General features: G+C 35.1%; 1 long non-coding RNA gene and 1 pseudogene across 1 annotated transcript in view; both read left to right on the top strand.

Moving 5' to 3' along the window:
- LOC145285015 (uncharacterized) overlaps positions 1-19,513 on the top strand; it is a 63,075-nt gene that overhangs the window by 18,086 nt on the left and 25,476 nt on the right. The gene's annotated exons all lie outside the window — the stretch shown is intronic.
- On the top strand, positions 5,467-5,592 carry LOC145285401 (U2 spliceosomal RNA; annotated as a pseudogene).

The following is a 19,513-nucleotide window of genomic DNA, read 5'->3' as shown; positions in this document are numbered from 1 at the left end:
TGGAAATTATTACTTTCTTCATCATTATATATGGTGTATGTATTGAGATATAATTTTTATTTAAATAATACAAAGTTACAATTAAGACCCAAGCAACCATATAGTCGGCCATCGTAAACACGGTAATTTCGCCAAAAGAGACATTTTTAGAAAGTACGATCGAATCAGTGATTATTTCTGTTTAATGTATTTTCGCGACTCTTTTTTTTTTTTTTTTCAAAATCCATATCATGTAAAGTATGATCTTTCTCTGAAATCTGTAATGTATAGTTGTTAAATAAATTGTATATATATATATATAGAGAGAGAGAGAGATAGACAGACAGACAGACGGACAGACAGACAGACAGACAGAAAGAGACGGAGAGACACACACATATATATATATATAGAGAGAGATAGATAGATAGATAGATAGATAGATAGATAGATAGATATTATTTGTTTTTGTTTTGCAACATTTTTGAATAAATTCAATTATTTATACGAAAGTGCATTTTTACCTAAATGCAAGTTGGAAATAATTTTCCCTTTGACCAATTTGATATACCTAAATGAGGAGCGGTATATGTATTGTTAAAATATAATTATCCATTGACACGTGTTTTGTTGTCTACGACTCATCAGAATGGCTGAATATATATATATATATATATATATATATATATATATATATATATATATATATATATATATATATATAGATAGATAGATAGATAGATAGATAGATAGATAGATAGATAGATAGATAGATAGATAGATATGTGTGTATGTGTGTGCTTTTTATTGTACGGGTAAATCAATAACTAAATAAATACAATATTTATAAAAAAAGTTTTAACGAATTTTTTTCAGACAGCTGAAAAACAAATAGATCTAATTTCACTCTCATTTCAGACTGAGTATATATCGATAAAATATGTGCTGTGTATTATCAAATAAAATTGCTGATGCATAACTTTTAATATGAAACATCAATTTTTTTTTTATTTTATTTATTGCGGACTATTATCCTCATCTTTTCTTAGGTGTTTCACGACGTTTCAGCCAACTCTTCCTCTGGCCTTCATCAGGTGGTAACCGCGACGGATAGGAACTCTGAATCTCCTGACTGCATTCACTGCAATTACTACCTCCCATAGTTGTTGAGTAAAAAATTGAGGCTAATTAATAAATAATACTCATCTCAATAATGAATTCCAATTAAATAATATCAAGCTTTTTGTTGATTAAAATGAGGAAATTAAACTTTATTAAAAGCGCAAATTTTAAGGAGATATCTGCGATTGATAAGGCTAAGATAACATGTGTCTATCATGTTTCTGATTTTATTTTTATAAGGATTGATAATTCGTATTATGCATTATTCGGACTACTGCTGTTATTCTATTATAGCATTATTTGGACCAATCCTTTTTTCATTAAGTGTTATTTTCTACAACGTTTCGGTCGATGTAACGTCCTATCTCCTCTAGGTGTATATTGTCAAACTTGGCAATCTGACGAACACAAGAATCTGCACAATTTCAAGGTTCAGTCCTCAGTGTGAGCTACATGAAAAAATACGATTCCGAATTACTTAGGATTTTTGCCCAATCATGGCTGACGGAATGAGATCATGCTACCCATGTAGATTAAATAAAAGGGTTATGTTCAAGATTAAGTGCAGATTTCCGAGTTCGACAGAAAAATTCCCGAGCTAAGAGGATACACTGGAATACGAACGGTTGTGAAAATAACACTCAAGATGGAAATTGTAATCCGATTAATCCAAATAATATGTTTATATTGGCATGCGTTCTCATAATTCTTATCCTCGATAAAGGATCTCATTTTGCATGGGATAAAATAGGAATTGTATCCGAAGATTAATATCCGAAAATTGCAATCAAAGCGACAGTTATTGAAGATTTTTTTAATGCGTACGCTTCTATCGTCAGGCAATTCTCTGCTCATCAGTTTTAGTACAAGGTGTCCAAAAAGTAACTGAAGGGTTAAAAATCTTTGTTCTTTTACCATTAATGATTATTTTTTCTCTATTTCAGATATTTTACAAATGATATTTCGAACATTAATTATGGAAAAGTGTAGTAGTGAACAACCTATGCAAGTTGTGAAATTGTTTTACCAAAATCAGGGGTCAATTGTTTTGACTTAAAATCAGGGGTCAATTGTTTTCACTCAAAATCAGGGGTCAATTGTTTTCACTCAAAGAGCTTATCAACAGCAATGTCAAATGGCCACCACGCTTCTCAGACTTGACTTTTTCTTGTGGGCATATCTTAAAGAAAGAGTTTATGTTAACAAACCCCAAACCCTGCAAGAATTGGAGGAAAACGTCAGGAACGAAATAAGGGAGTTAAATCGCAATCCAAAGATTCTACAATCTGTCATGAATAAATCCAAAGATTCTACAATCTGTCATGAATAATGTTTTAGAAAGAGCACAAATATGCGAAGCTGAAAATTTGATACATTTAAAAGAGACAATCTTTCATAAATAGAGACTTTAACTTTTACATTTTTTAAATGTCCAATGTCGTAGTAAGATTGTGTTAAAATAACCGAAAGATATCATCAGAAATAAAACATCTATTTAAGTTCAGAATCCTTCAGTGGTTTTTTCGGACACCTTGTATAAAATTTTGTGACATCTGTCTAAGACTTTTGTGGTAATTCAGTCAACAGTTAACCGTAGTATTGAACATTGCAAAAGAAATTGGATTCTTAAAAGTTTCTGTTTATATAAGCTGGCCCATGTGGCCCTTAACAGAAGAGTGGTTGATTTTACATTTTGCCTAATAAACGCAACTCTTAAAAGGATGAGATACACTGAAACAACTACTAATGCCAATAGGATGGGATTCACAACTATCTCTTCCCTAACATGTCTGCTAAATCTTACATCATCGTCTTCTTCGAAAAGGAATATTGCGCTAACAACTAGTCGAATAAAATTCCATTTTACGATCTATAACGTATCTTACACAGATGACCCTGGCTACTTCCGTTCTTGCTAAGTATCTGCGCAGTGAGATGCGCATTGACACTTTTAATGACATTGCCTCGAGAATATTTTGATGGACCGAGCGTATATTTACGCTGTCTTAAATTTAATTATAACTCGCTTCAATTTTATGACAGGGACTCGTGAGGTTGCAACCTGAACGATATAAATTTTACTTTGGTAACATTTACTAAGTAACAAAGATTATGAGAAATTATAGTGAATATAAAGGAACACATATACACACACGCACGCACACAAACATACATACACACAGACACACAGACACACATACACACACACACACACACACACATATATATATATATATATATATATATATATATATATATATATATTACACAAGATAAGGACAACATCGGTACCATCGGTTTCAAATCTAAACAAAGGGATCTACAGCCGGTTTGTTATGCCGGATCCTATGTCGGACGCTCATCAGCCTCTGTTTACATATGTCTCTATTTGTTTGGATTTCAAACCGACGGTACAAATGTAGTCCTGACCTTCTGTAATAAATATATAAAGGAATAAATATTACGAAACTGACTTACTTGTAAGGAAAAAATCTTATTAATTTAATATTAAATTTGTCCGTATATGTTACGGTATGTCAACCCATCAGGAATCATTAAATGTTTAAACAATAGCTATTGCAAAAACATCACCGCATACAGCTAGATGCATATAAATTGCTATTATAGTCATAACTAGGGCTATGAAAACAGCATATTATTTCATTGTTTTGGATCTAGAGTATGTATCCGACACAGACACAGTTAATCAATCGAGAACCACATCACTCTATGTAAGAGCATATAAGATATCAATGGATACAGACTCGAGAATCAAAACAATGAAAATATGCTGAAATATTCTGTTTGCCTAGACCTAGTCATAACTAAGAGAAAATTGTTGGGTTGTATATTTCCCAATGCTATTAATGTTTAACTATAGTTGATTCGATACCCATCTCAAACACAATTTTATCAGATAGGTTATTTGAATACCATCATTAAAACTGAATTAACCAACGCATTCGAAATCAAACGAAACATTTTGAGTTGGTCTTCGATTAAATAAAAAATAGTCACACATTTGTTATGATTTTAACATAAATCTTCATTTTTTGTTACAATATGACAAATTAAAGTTTACACGTGTTTCTAATGTTTTTAACAAAAGGATTGATAATTCGAATTTTTTTTTAGATTATTCGGACTACTGTTCTAATCTTTTGTGTTATTTTTACAACGTTTCGGCCGATGTAACCTCCAACCTTTTCCGATATTATTGAACTCGGAAATATTTCTGATGAATCCGGGAATCTGAACGGACTTTTGAACAGAACGTTTTATTTAATATATAAGGGTAGTATGATCACGTCCCTTCGGCCATGATCCGGTAGAAGTCCTAAGCAATTCGCAATTGAATTCTTAAGTAAAATCCAGTTGTAAGTATCTTGGACCCTCAAAATCAACAGATATTAAACCTAACTATTGAGAAGAGGTTAGTTTATTAGTTTATTGCTAATAGACTGGGGCGCCCTCACCAGGGAATGCCGGCGGGGCTGTCCAGGTACTTTTAAGCGCTGACTTCTCCATTCCACTTTACGACTCTGGTGTTTAAGTTCTTGCAGTGGGAGAGAACTAAATAGCTCCAGTTGTAAGTGACACATATATGTAGGTAGAATATTCAATGTTCACTCCGGATGATGCCCAGGATACAATTGCGAATTACTTAGGTATTCTGTCCGATCATGACTGAAGGAACGAGAGCATGTTACCCTCGTGGAGTAAATAAAGGTTGTGAAATTCCAAGTTCGACTCATAAATTCCTGAGTTCAATAGAAATAATGTCGAAGGTTTCGATCGGCCGAAACGTTGTAAAAATAACACTCAACTTGAGAACACTAGTGAAAATCATCTAAATAATACGAAAAGTTTACTTGTATGATATTTTTATAGCAATCGTGAATCAGTCCTCACCAATCAGTCGACGAGGTTTGTCGGCACGGTACCACTTGTTCTGCTGTCGTGCTGAGATGTGTTCCGTTTTTTAGTCGCGTGCAAGCGACTCTATAAGTCACTCCGTCGATCGGTCGGTCTGTCGGTCGGTCTGTCCGTAACACTTTTGTACTTGGCCTTTTTGGTTAAGATCAAAGGTCTGTTGTTAATAGATGCTCTTCTTGGCTTTTTAAGCTTTTCTGGACCTTTTGGCCAAGATCAAAGTGTAGTATCTTATCTGGCAGATACTGCAAGCAAAGACCATATGTGGGGGCAATCCCACATATAAGACCTTGGTCAATGTAGGGGCACCCCTTCATACCAATTGTCACTATCCAGCTCCCCTACTCCCGGGGAGTTGGTCTCCATTTCCCCTTCACTTCTCACATTAAAAATCGGCCGTGCCTAATTTGCTCGGTGGGGAAGCAATTAAATACCCTTTTCTTGGCCTTTTGGCCAAGATCAAAGTGTAGTATCTGTCTTACTACATGCTGTACTAATTGTGATATAAAGTGGGGGATAACTTTTCTGTATTAATTTATTGTAAATTGATCACCCACTTTACAACCAGTCAGTCTCAAAGCCATTCAAGTCATTCTCCATATCATTGAAGTTGTTTTTGAATGATTCCAGTTATTGTTTAAGCATTCAAGTCATTCTTAAGGTCATTCAATTCATCCTTAAGTTCATTAAAGTCATTCTAAGTCATTCACTTTTTATTCATTTAAGTCATTTCAGCCCATTTTTCGGTCATTTTAGTTTATCTTTAAGAATTTCATGTCAGTCCTACATTCACGCATTCATTCATTACACGAGAGTACGCGACTAATGGCTATCGGCCTTGTTTTAACTGTTTTAAACCTAAAAGAAAAGTATATTGCTACTTGAAAGATAAACGGTTATTATTTGAGAGTCTTACAGGGGGACTGTGGAGAGTTGAGCAGCGACATGTCTGTTTTCATTTAAACTTCTGCAAGTCAGGGAAGCAGGAAACGATAAGGTAATGCCAAAGCCTAGCAATCTGAGGGTAGAAACTATTAGAGTAGAAGGTTTCTCAGCATCAACAATGAAGGTGTGAGATTTTGCTGCTTGTCGGGTCAGTCGGGAATATGTAGGTGGAGGGAGAGCAAGTGCTATGTGTTCATTAGAGCACATTCCATTTAAGTATTTGTAAAACAGGCGAAGGGATGCGACATTGCAGCGATGGGACAGAGCTTCGAGCTTTGTCGATAGTGTGTAATCTATTCAATTTGAAACACTTTGGGGGATAATGTCCAAGAGGGAGATGCCAGTGGTAGATGCAGCAGACCAAATGTGGCAATAATAACTTACACATAGGCGAAATGTGGCTTTGTAAAAATATAGGATGCTATTTCGTGTGAGTAATGGTTTAGTCCGCTAGGGGGGGACCCACCTTCTTAGCAGCAGCTTTGGCAATATCCTCAATGTATTTTTCCAATTTATGTTGCCCGTTAGTGTTGGGCTGGGGAGTTTGAATTATGGATTTTCAGGTAGTGTTATTTGTCATGTTAATCGGTGGCTGAGAAAGTATTTTATAATATTTAACGGGAACAAGCTTAGTTTTTGTAACATTAAATGTTATAATCTTCTTACAGTCAAAGTCCAATACTGAGTGAAGGTTGTTTTCTAGAGTTTCTCCAATTGCCTTAGATAAATGTACATTCATGTTTGCATTATGTATTTTATAGAGCTTGTTGTCATCAGCAAATATACCCATCTCAAGCACAATTTTATCAGAGAGGTTATTTATGAATATCAGGAATAATAAAGGTCCAAGTATCGAGCGCATAAACACGCCTGCATTAATATCATATTGTTTAGACGTACAGCCATCGAGTACAACCTGCATTTTCTCTTGTCTAGGAAGGATCTGACATTGTTGAGTATTCGTCCAAGACTACAATAAGATTTAATTTTCGTGGGAAGCCCTTCATGCTAGACTTTGTCAAATGCTTTGGATGTAGCAAAGACTACAGCCCTAGCTTCCCTTCCTTTATTCAGTGCATAGTATATACGTTTAGATTTGACGGTTAAAATATCCGCTGTTTCTGTGCAGTTCATGGAAGTCCTCGCTCCCTTTGTCTCCCCTCTTTGAAAAGTTGGTTTATCGCTAATCGTTTGACACACTCATGTCAGAGAATGATGACGGGGATGCTCAGACTATTTTTGTTAAGCCAAAGTTGGCGATTTGACCTTTCTATTACCAACTTCCTGTTTTGTGGTACAACTTCCTGTCACCATCATCATATCGTATGAACCCGAAGATTCTATTCTTGGCATTAGCTTTCTCAATATTTTCTAGTTACAATTATTTTTTATCACATTTTCGCCCTAAACAAGGCACATTGCCACTTTGATGTAGGGAGCTATTATCAGGGACCTAAGTTGCAGGAGTACTATGTAGGGAGTTTAGGAGCAAGGTGCCTGTTCACATTACACTTGAACTTCTGCATGTCAGTACAGTTGGGGAAGCAAGAAACTGGGAGAGATTTCCAAAGTTCTGCAGTTCTAGGGAAGAAACTATTAGAGTAGGTTTTCTTAAATCTAGGGATCTCAACTGTGTAGGAGTGGGACTTCGCTGCTTGTCGGGTTTTTCGATTGTATTTTTGTCGGGGGGGGGGACAAGGGCTTGTAGTTCGTCAAATCATCCACCATTGAAATACTTGAAAGACAGGCAGAGGGATGCAACATTTCGTCGATGGGACAGGGGCTGAAGCTTAGATGAAAATTCAGGACCTATTAGGTTGGCGACTCTCTTTTGGACCCTGTCCAGGAGTGAGAAACTAGTAGCAGATGCACCAGCCCAATGTGACAGCAGTACTCCATACATAGGCGAATGGTGGCTTTGTAAAGGTACAGGATACTTTCAGGTGTAAGTAACTTCCTAGCACGGTATAGAGAGCCCACATTCTTTGCAGCAGCCTTGGCAATAATCTCGATGTATCTATTCTAACTCATGTTTCCTGTGAACGTTAAGCCAAGGAACTTGAATGATGTGCTTTCAGGTAAAGTATCTCTAGCCATAGTTATTGGTGGTTGGTAAGGTTTCGTGTAATTATTAAAGGAAACGAGCTTAGTCTTGGCAGCGTTGAAAGTTACCATCCATTTTTTACCCCATTCCACTACAGACTGAAGGTATTTCTCTAAGGTTTCAGCTATTACCTTAGATATGTGCTCATTAGTTTTCCCCACGTGCCTGCTATAGAGTGTGGTGTCCCCAGCAAATATGCCCATCTCAGAGACAATTTTATCAGGTAAGTCATTTATGAATATCAGAAATATTAAAGGTCCAAGGATCGATCCCTGAGGTACACCCGCATGTATATCAAATGTTTGGGGCAACCTGGATTCTTCTCTCATTTAACAAGGATCTAATTATGCTAAGCAGTCCTCCAGTAATGCCATAGGAGTTTACTTTCATGAGAAGACCATCAAGCCATACCCTGTCAAAAGCCTTAGATATATCTCCCTCTCCTGCATTATTCGGTGCTTGGTATAATCATTCAGAGATTACAGTTATAATGTCTGCTGTAGAACGGGCTTGTCTAAATCCATAGGTTTTTTATAATATCATGTACTTGAGAAAGCGTGATTTTAGATAATCAACCGTGGTTTCTGTCCGCAGAGGAAAATCGGGGAGGGAATGGCTTGCTGGGTCCAAGGTAGAGTTTGATGCAAACTGACGGGCAAGCATGTTAGCTTTCTCAGTTGATGTGTAAACAACCTCATGATTGTTGGGTATTGTTGATTCTCCAAAGAAAAAGAAAGCTATCAAGTCCATACGGGAGTGAGCATGTAAAGTTTGCCAACATCCTAAGTCAAAATGATTGTTGTGAAACGAACTGGATTCGAACTTGGGACACCCAGGCCGTCAGCTCGTGTCGTTTACCACTAGGCCTGTGATCAAGTGGAGGCGAATACCATGTATAACTATATAATTAAGAGACACAATGCCAGTCCTCTGTTTGTAGTATTATAGAGTTTGACTAAAAATGCATTTCTTACTTACAATAAAGTTTGTTTTAATCTGAACGTTTTATTGTTTATTTAAATAAATACTTTTTTTTCTTTTTTTATGTGTGTATATTTTGATCCATTCGGATTTGGTCCTTCTGTCTCACGTATTTCTATACATTTTTATGGGCACTACTTTTGAGAACGGGCGTAGCCAGACTCAGTTATTTGTTTGAGTTATATGTGTGCGTATGTTTACACAAGCGAATGAATTAACATGTTTATCTTTTTCTTTCTTTCCTTTTAAAAGGAAGTAAAAAGCGCCAACGTATGAACATTAAATAGAAAAAAAAACAGAATATAAAGAAAAAAGTACGGGTGAGAAAAGGATTGATGAGTAAAAGGCGATGTAAACTGATGACTTCTCGCGGGCAGATAACAACAGAACGAGAACAGCGCGAGAAGAGACAATCAGCTGACGTCAGATGTCTTTAAACAAGCCATGTTTTTTTTTTCGAATTTCTATCTTTCCGCGAATATTCACAGGTTACTTACAATATAAACATGAACAACTCATATCTTTTTTATAATCAACATTTTTTTTCTTTTTATTTATTTTTATCACATCCTTTTCGCGTTTCTCTTTTATTTATTTACCATACTTTTTTTTTACTTCATGAAGAATTCTTTTGTTTGGCATCTGGCCAATCCCTAATTATTTTCGCTTTATTTATTAGGCGTTATTTAGTCGGGCACAATTTACAGCTAACATGTTTAAACAATAATTCCTGGCGAATCAGTACTCTTAAAGTGCATCCGATGTTGAGGTCACTATTCGAGGGGTTTTGGGGCGGACTGTAAGGGTCACTTCGTTATCATTACTCCCAGTTCAGTTCTGGATAGGGGTCATATTCCAATAGCAGTAATGATTACAGAAGAACGCAGCAGCTTCGGTTTACGATTCTGAATCTGTGTTTAGTTCATAAGCTCGGCGCTGATTGGTGAAAGTATTCAACTTCCATTCTGCTCTGCTTCATTAGAGATTATCTCTCAAGCGAACTGAGCAAGTGATAGAAATTGATAAAAAATCTTAACACGCGACATACTCTCTCTCTCTCTCTCTCTCTCTCTCTCTCTCTCTCTCTCTCTCTCTCTCTCTCTCTCTCTCTCTCTCTCTCTCTCTCTTCCGACCAGGAGACAGAGCTGGACTTTTCATAGCACTTCTACAAAACCTAATTATTTCCCTTGGGGTGTAATACTCTCCCGGGCCGTCCGCCCATGGGGTTCGACAAGAAGCATCAAGCCGCACGCACATATACTTACATAGTCCTGAGCTAAACTCTGGTGACCAACATTTTCTTTTTATATAGGCACGCCAATAAATGGTATAAAAAACAATTTGTTTTTTTTTAACGAATTAAAGTCTATAAAAATCCATTATTCTTAAGCAACTTTTCCAGAAAGATAAAAGCCTGCATTTTATAATATGAAAAGCAGAATAATATCAAACTTTTTCTGCTATTTTTAATAGAATTGTTTAATTAAAAATTTTCCAAAAATAACACCATTCGCCACCATTTTATATATTTCTTAAAGATTTTTTAATCAATTAATATTAAGATTTAGGATGATGTGCTATAAGAATATGCAAAAATATTATAACATAAGTACCTGAATTTCAAATAATTATTTGTTGAAATCTAGTTTGCTTTTTTTTTTTTACACGGTGATCACCACTTATCAAGGCCCGGAAGCCACTCAGGGATAAGGGTTATTGCAAGTACATTAAGTTAGTAAGGAGATTTGCTGAAGTGTTTACTAAAGGGGGCGGTTCATTAGGAATTTGTTAACATTGGACTTGAAGACATCCAAGTTGTAGTCCGGAGGGAAGCAGGCAGACGGAACAGAGTTCCACAGGCGTGCAGTTTTGTTTTAATTTTTGTATAATTCATCGTTTCGTTTCATACAAACTTATTTTTCATTTTCATTTTAAATTATTTGTTGAAATCTAGTTTGCTTTGTTTTAATTTTTGTATAATTCATCGTTTCGTTTCATGCAAACTTATTTTTCATTTCCATTTTAAATTGTTTATCGTTCGTTTTCATTGAAACTCATTTATCGTTTGTTTCCATTTTAAAATTATTGATCGTTTTTTTCTGAATTTATTTATTGATTTAATGTTTTTTTGGCTATTTATTTATTTAAGTCTTGTTTGGTAATTTGTTCCCTAAATTCATAATTCAGTTTATGTAACATTTGATTGTATTCTGTTTCAAACATATTAAATTTTATATACATAATTCTTGTTTCTTTTTAAAAGTAATATTTAATAAGGTTTAGTTTTAGTATAAATTTAATCGTTTTCCTTTTTTTTTAATTTTATAATTAAGTTTTTAATGTTAGAAAACACGTGATACAACGTGGTACAACCAAGATCCGTCATACTATCGATAAGGAATAAAAGCTCTAAAAAAGACATTAGAAAATGTCTTTTTTATAGCTTTTATTCCTTATCGATAGTCTGGCGGATCTTGGTTGTACCACGTGCATGCTTTCACTTCAACAGTGAATAAACCTTACTTACTTTACGACAGCAGTTACCACCTATCAAGGCCCGGAGGCCACTGGCGGATAAGAGTTAATGAGTGTACTGTGTTCAATGGGAGCATATCGTAGTAATCGTTAGTAGTGGACATTTGGTAAATTGGATTACTTAAGGGGTGGCTCATCAAGAACTTGTCACGTTGGACTGGAAGACCACTATATTGTAGTCAGTTGGAAAGCAGCGAAACGGAAGAGAGTCCCACAGGTCTGCAGTTCTAAGAAAAAAGCTTCGGTAATAGAATCTACGTTTAGGTTTAGTTACAGATAAAGAGTGGTAGAAATTAATGATAGTGGTTTCAGATAGACGAGTGTTTGTCGTGAAAGTTGGGCGGTGGGGAGGCATAGATTGGAGTCAGACGAGCACTTGCCATGAAAATAATGATAAAGCAGAGACAGGCTCGCAACGTCTCTTCTGTGAAAAAAAAGGTTGCAGGGAAGAGAAAACTCCATCCTCCAATAGACTAAGAAGTCTATTTTGAACTCTGTCAAGGCAGAATAAGTGCCTCTAGCTTCTTTTTCATTTTAACAATGTCATCAATTAACGTCATGAAATTCCTTTAAGTTTTAATTAAATGCACCTTTTAAAAATATAAATATACCTTACTTTTGATGTATTTGCCTGACAAAAATTTCCCCTTTTAATGGCTTATTTCTGTAAAATAATTTTTTATCTTTTGGAAAAGAAAATATAGTCTACTTTAGACGGGTTTCATAATTTTCACGGCGATTTGGAAGAATACAACCACAAGGCAACTTTACGAACTAAAACAGAAAAATGATTACCCTTTGAAATAGTCGTTTTTCGCCTAATACCTTAGTCGGTATTATAATCACGTTGACACACCTGTTCCCGTCAGATCACCAAAGTTAAGTAACGTTGAGCCTGGCCAGTACTAAAATGGGTACCCATTTAGGAATTCCAGGTGTTGTGTGCACTCCGCTCATCTCGGCATTGTTTCCAGTCGTGCTGGACTTCTCCATTCCAATGGACTCAAGCAGGGTAAATTCAGAAGAGGTGTGGTTGGGGATTGCACAATTCTTGCCTCACAATTTCACGCTCAGGTAACCTTACAAGGGTGTATACGTTGTGTTTCGAGACTGAGCGGCGGCTTCCATCTTATTTAGTGACGTCAGCAGATATATGAGACCTAGTTTACCGGCATTCTCTTAGCTATGGCCATGATCATGCTCTCAAATTCATTCTAACTCAAAATCGTAGCACCTGCCAGGATCCCATCTATGGTCTAAATAGATATTTACAGACTGTTTATGTAATTTGTTGCTGTATATTGAGAGAAATGGTTATTAAAAAATTTATTTAAAAATTATTTGTAAACATGTGCATAAAAATGGCTAATTTAAGCCATGGTAATCTTTGTTCATTGCCGTACGTACACTCGTATATAAATTGCTTCTTTGATTAATTTTAGTGAATTTAAGCACAGAGTCGTTGCCGTGGTAAAGGAAGGCCGGTGCACAAAGTCTTGCCACCGTCAAAAATAAGGTTTTAGAATAAAAACGATTACGGACAAATTAATGTACAAACTAAATGCATGCAAACATATGTACGATTCAGCGTAAAATAACCTAAAGACAGTTGAAATGTTGTTAACAATAATCGAAAAATCAATCATTGGGTCAAGAAAGTTTTTTTTTTTTAATGTCTGTATTTGATCATCGCGTGGTACATATTTCTAACCACATGTGTAAAAATGAATGTTGGTCTCTTCTCTAGTGCTTCTAGTCTGAACACAATAGCACGGGCTGCTTCTCAGTTGCCTATAACATAAAAAATAATTCTAAAAAGGGTAAGTCGCTTCTTTCTTTTAAATCAGTTATCTTTCTATATATCCTTTCTCTCTCTCTCTCCATCTCTCTCTCTCCATCTCTCTCTCTCTGTCTCTCTCTCTATCTACCTTTACTTCTAACTGCTCCCTTGCTCTCCCCCCCACTTCTATTCGAGAATTGGTTGAATAGAAAAAAGAAAGAAAAAGAAAGAAAAAATAATGTTAATTCAATTAACTGCAGTATTCGGGCTATTATTCTTATCCTGGGAGTTATTTTTACAAGGTCATGCTTGATGTAATAAAGTGTTCCGTTCGAAATTCTTTATAGTTTCTCGACTTTCACAAAAAGATTTCTGGGTGCGACAAGATACAACTGAAAAAGCCGAATGATGTGACATCGGCTTTTTCAGTTATAGCTTGTCGGACCGAGATGTTCTGAAAATAATACTCAAAATGATAACAGTAGTCCGAAAACCCCAAATAATATGAATTATCAATCCCCATCTCAAAAATTTAGAAACAGTTATCTTCCTGCTTAACTTAATTTCAGAATTGATATGAAGTATTATTTACCATAATCTGATTGAGATCATACCGATGCAGGTGATTTGGGCTTGTAAGTGTGTTTTTTGTAGTTTCACACTTTTCACTGGATAAAAACACATACATAATTTATATTTACGATTAAAAATGTTTAATTTATAGAATAGAATATATAGAGACTATTAATCGGAATCTGAATCTAGATTAGAAAAATTCGAAACTTTTTTAGGTATCGGAATCGGAAAAATGTGTGCATATTTTCCGATACCAAAAACAAGTCTTTTAATTGTCCTTTACTGTTTCATTTTGTTTCAAAAGATATTTAACTGCTGGTAATAATAATAATACAATAAAAAATATTTATTGATTTTAAAATACCAGGAACACTAAAATCATTTCCCCCTCATTTTTACATTTTAGAAAACATCTGCACATTTAACTTTGTTTTTGCGGTAACCGTCAAAAAATACCAACCCTGTAGTTAAATATTTAGAGATTTATAAGAATTGGAAGGTAGTATGAAATTAGTAATTGTGTCGGAAAAAATAGTGGTACGAGGGGCGTGCAATAAGTAATGCCCCTGACCCACTTTCAGTTGTTTAATCTAGCTGAAATTTTGCATGTGCAATGATTTATGTCTCTATGGGTTATGTGGCAAATGACAGCTCTGAACTAATTGTGGTTTCTGTTTTACAGTTGTTTGAACGTAGTCAGGTGTGAAATGGAACCTGTTGAATGTCGAGCAATGATCCGGTTTTTGTATTTGAAAGGACGCACACCACAGGAGACTTTTGATGAAATGAAAGAAACTTATGGTGACAATGCCCCATCATATGACCTTGTAAAACGCTGGCATCGTGAATTCAAACATGATCGGAAGTCTGTGGAAACAGCTCCCAGACCTAGTCGCTCCTCTTCTGCCATTGATGAGGCATCTGTCCGTCAAGTTGAGGCTGCCATTTTGGAAGATCGGCGCATTACTATTCGCCAAATAGCCCAAGATGTCAAGATTAGTACAAGGTCGGTGAAACTATCATTCATGACCATTTGCATATGCATAAGGTGCCTACCAGATGGATTCCCAGGTTGCTCACACCATTCCAAAATCGAGAAGGCGTCGAGTGCTCAAGGATGAATTTGGAGATGTGCAAGAGGATGAGTCAAAGTTTTTCAAAAGACTGATTACATAGGATGATCCAGAGACCAAAGCCCAGTCAATGCAGTGGAAGCACTTGGACTCACCACCTCCAAAGAAGGCAAGGATGCAGCCCTCCTCTAGCAAGGTCATGCTCACAGTCTTCTGGGATCAGGACGGAGTAGATATGAAAGATTTTCTGGCAAAGTTTACCACAATTACAGGAGCCTATTATGCTTCACTTTTGAGGAAATTAAGGGAAGTTATCAAAATCAAGAGGCGGCGCAAGATCATCAAAGGTACCCTCCTCCTGAAGGACAACGCTTCGGTCCACAACTCGGTTGTCGCCAGCTCAGAAGCACTGGCATGTGGTTATGAAATCTTCCCCATCCTCCCTATTCTCCAGACCTTGGACCCGCTGACTTTCACCTCTTCCCAGCCATGAAGTTGTTTTTGAAAGGAAAGCGTTTCCCAGATAATGCAGCCTTGATTTCTGAAGTCACGTCGTGGTTGGAGGACCAGCCTGGGGTGTTCTACAAAAAGGGTCTCCAGAGCTGCATCAAACGATGGGAGAATTGCATAACTCTGGGTGGTTCCTATGTAGAGAAAGACTAATAACTGTACCAAGTGTCGTTGCTCTACTGCTATGGGAAGTGGGTCAGGGGCATTACTTATTGCACGCCCCTCGTATCCTCCCATCACTAGTATATATATATATATATATATATGTATATATATATATATATATATATGTGTGTGTGTGTGTGTGTGTGTGTGTGTCTGTATATATATATATATATAAAATATATTTTAGTCATCGACATACAGACCTGTTTCGTTGTTTCACAACTCATCAGTGCCGCTAGACTAACACCTCTCCCAAGCCGAGGATCGAACCTAGAACCGTCGTGATGACAGTCGGCAGTCCTACCCCCTGACTACGGAATCGGTGGCCGAAATTAAACTGTCCGAATACGTATTTAAATAAACATCAGTTTTTAAAATATAATTATCCCTGACACGTTTTACGTCATTCACGACTCATCAGAGTGGCTGAATCTAGCGAGATTCAGCCACTCTGATGAGTCCTGGACGACGAAAAACGTGTCAGTGGATATTTATATTTTGAAAACAATACATATGCTGCTTCCCATTCGGGGATACCAAATTGTTCGAAGAGAACATTATACCCAACTCGCATTTAGGAAAAAATGTACTTTCATATAAAAAATTGAATTCCTTCAAAAAGTATCACGAAAAACAAAAAACAATTAAATAACACACACACACACACACACACATATATATATATATATATATATATATATATATATATATATATATATGTCGATTTTGTTTAGTTTGCTACTGTTAAAAATTTCAGAAACTCCTTATTTTCTTGACAAATAAACAAAATGTTTCATCTTTTTTCCTTCTGATTTGTGTATCCCAAGAGCATAAGGATGAAATATAGTATCCTTTTTCCATTGCGATGTCCGCGATTGGTATATTGTTCACAATGTCTGATGAAATATCTCCAGTCCAGAAGGATTGAAGATTAGCGTAGTTGCAAGCTCAAAATCAGAAAAACCTTTTGAACTTCCTACTTTGCTGTCTGATTAAATCATCAATCGATTTTCTTGTTAAAGATCAGCAAGGGACGCTCATTCTCCCCGGTCAGATTTATTAGCATTGTTGTATCACGAGATAAATATCGTATGAAATTCTTTCATGTGGTCTTTGTCTTCTGTCTTAACAGTCAAAGAACGAAAAGTTCTCAACATGAAAACTATTGTTTATTCTCAACTCTATAATAAACATCAATGTGTATAGATTGTTATATAAAGATATATACTTCCATCCTTTCACGCAAACGTAAACGGTTCTCTCCCCTTTAAAACATACCTCTGTTATTTTTTTTTCTCTCCATCAACCTAAACTGAACATCTATGAGCAAAATTTATACCCCAGAACTATCTTTTTTCTTCTTTATTTTTTTACAAAGATGTCGCCTCCTATCAAGGACCAGAGACCACTCGAGGATAAGGGTAAGTGAGTTTAATCTAGTCATTGGGACAATGGCGAAGTAATCATTAGTAGTAGAAATCTGGTATAATTTGATTTCCTAAGGGGACACCTCAACAAGAGCCTATTTACGTTGAATTTGAAGACGACCAGATTGTAGTCAAATGGAAAACAGGTCAGCGGAACAGAGTTCCACGGACGGCCGGTTTTAGAAAATTAGATTTTTTCATGGAATCCATGTTTAGATTTATGCACAGAGGGAGAGTGCGAATAATTATTGATAGTGGTTTCAGCTAGACCAGTGTTTTTTTTTTATGGAAATTTGGCAAGATGGAGATTAGAGCTTAGATGAGCACTTGCCATTAAAATAACGATAGAGCAGAGACAGACTAGCATTGTTTTTTTTTTTGTTTTGTTTATTTTTGCTGAATTGAATTGTCGGTGAAAGACTACAATATACTTGTTTTCAAGCCCAATGCTACCAGATTCTTGTTGAACTGTCCTCTCAAATAATCAAATTTTTACCGGTTATAACTTCGATTTCCTTTAGCCTTGATAAGCAGTGCTTATGAAACACCCACAACAAAACTTCGTCTAATTATGAACACTATGAATAATTTTCCTTTCTCTCCCGCGTACTTAAAACTATACGGAACTTCCATAAACATTATTCTATAGTTCTACTTGCCTGTTGAATTTCATCCTAATTTCCGATTCTAAAAAATACATTTACCGTTTTTGTTCAAAACTTAGTTTTCCATTGCTGGTACTCTTAATAAAAGAATCATTATGTACGTATTTTTAACTATCAAAAAACTAACTTATAGATCGTAATAAGTAATTTTAGTAAAAATGGCCCTAGAAAAATAACCCGTAAATATTAGCTCAGTTAAAATAGCACCAGTGGAAAAATAGGTAAATATGGTACACGTAAAAAATAGAGATGAAAATGAGGTTATTAGAATCTTGGGTGTTTATTTAGAATGACACCTAATCAAAAAAATGTACTCGACATGAAACGAATATGTCTGATTTAAAAAGCATAATTGATCAAGTAGTTTTATTTTTAATTAAGAAAATAAATGTTTAGCAATTAATAATGTCATAACTAGCTGGACCAGTGGAAATTCCACAGGGGACTAATTCATTTGTAATATATTGATGTTAGCATTCTGTAGATCTTCAGTGTAAATAGAGACAGTATGATATTATTGTAGCTTTTTTTTAACTTCTAAAGTAGTTATCTAAGCTAGCACGAATGTCCAGAAAAGCCCGGTCGTAAATTATGCTTAAATATGATATTTTAATTCTTGCAGATTTCGTATATATTATTATAGAGTTAATGTTCTATCGATTTTTATATATTATAACGTTGCGATTTCAAAAATTAAATATATATATATATATGACTTGTGTACATTAGCATGAATCGAAACCGAAATAAAAAAAAATTATGAAAAAAATTATATATATATATATATATATATATATGCATATATATATATATATATATATATATATATATATATATATATATATATGACTTGAGTTCCTTCAGCCATAATCGGAACTGAAACCAAAACTTATGAAGAATTCTTGATAAAATTATTTATTAAAAAATAGATTAGTGGAGTGCCATCCCATCAGTTATAATCGAAACCGAAACCAAAACTGATAAAAAATTCTTGATAAAATTATTCATTAAAAAAATAGATGACTTAAGTGCCATCAGCTATAATCGAAACTGAAACCAAAACTTATGAAAAATTCTTAGTAAAATTATTTATGACAAGAAATGAAAGTACATAACAATTAAATGACTCGGATATAAGCGTGACACAGAAAATAACACACACACTACCGTATTAATATATAGATAATAAAATAGCACGATTAGTAAATCTCTGTGGCCTAATTGAGTTGTTGGACTTTGAATTGTAACCCATTCTAAAAACATTTTTCACCCGTTTTCTTCTCCAAAAATTTGATTTTCTTGTTTAAAAAAGCTACTAGATTAATTCACGTCATTTTTAGAATATGGCATCCTCGTTCTGTGACAAGTATATGCAGAAAAAAGATGTGTGTATTTTTTATTAAGTGTAATTTTAAAAAAGATGTGTGTATTTTTTATTAAGTGTAATTTTAAAAAAGATGTGCGTATTTTTAAGTGTAATTTTAAAAAAGATGTGTGTATTTTTATTAAGTGTAATTTTAAAAAAGATGTGTGTATTTTTTATTAAGTGTAATTTTAAAAAAGCACCAAAACGTGAATACAGTACATGAATACTTATGTGTATACGGATCGCTTTGAACGAAATAATATTTTGAAATATAAATACTATTCGAATAATAGCGAAATGGTTACATTGAATCATCGTCAGATAGACACACTGTAAAAGCTGTCTCGTTTCG

The sequence above is a fragment of the Euprymna scolopes genome, chromosome 9 (assembly GCF_053919585.1).
Source record: "Euprymna scolopes isolate OS-2025 chromosome 9, ASM5391958v1, whole genome shotgun sequence".
Taxonomy (NCBI): Eukaryota; Metazoa; Mollusca; class Cephalopoda; order Sepiida; family Sepiolidae; genus Euprymna; species Euprymna scolopes.
The sequence above is the reverse complement of the archived record's forward strand: the minus strand, read 5'-3'. Positions and strand labels throughout refer to the sequence as shown.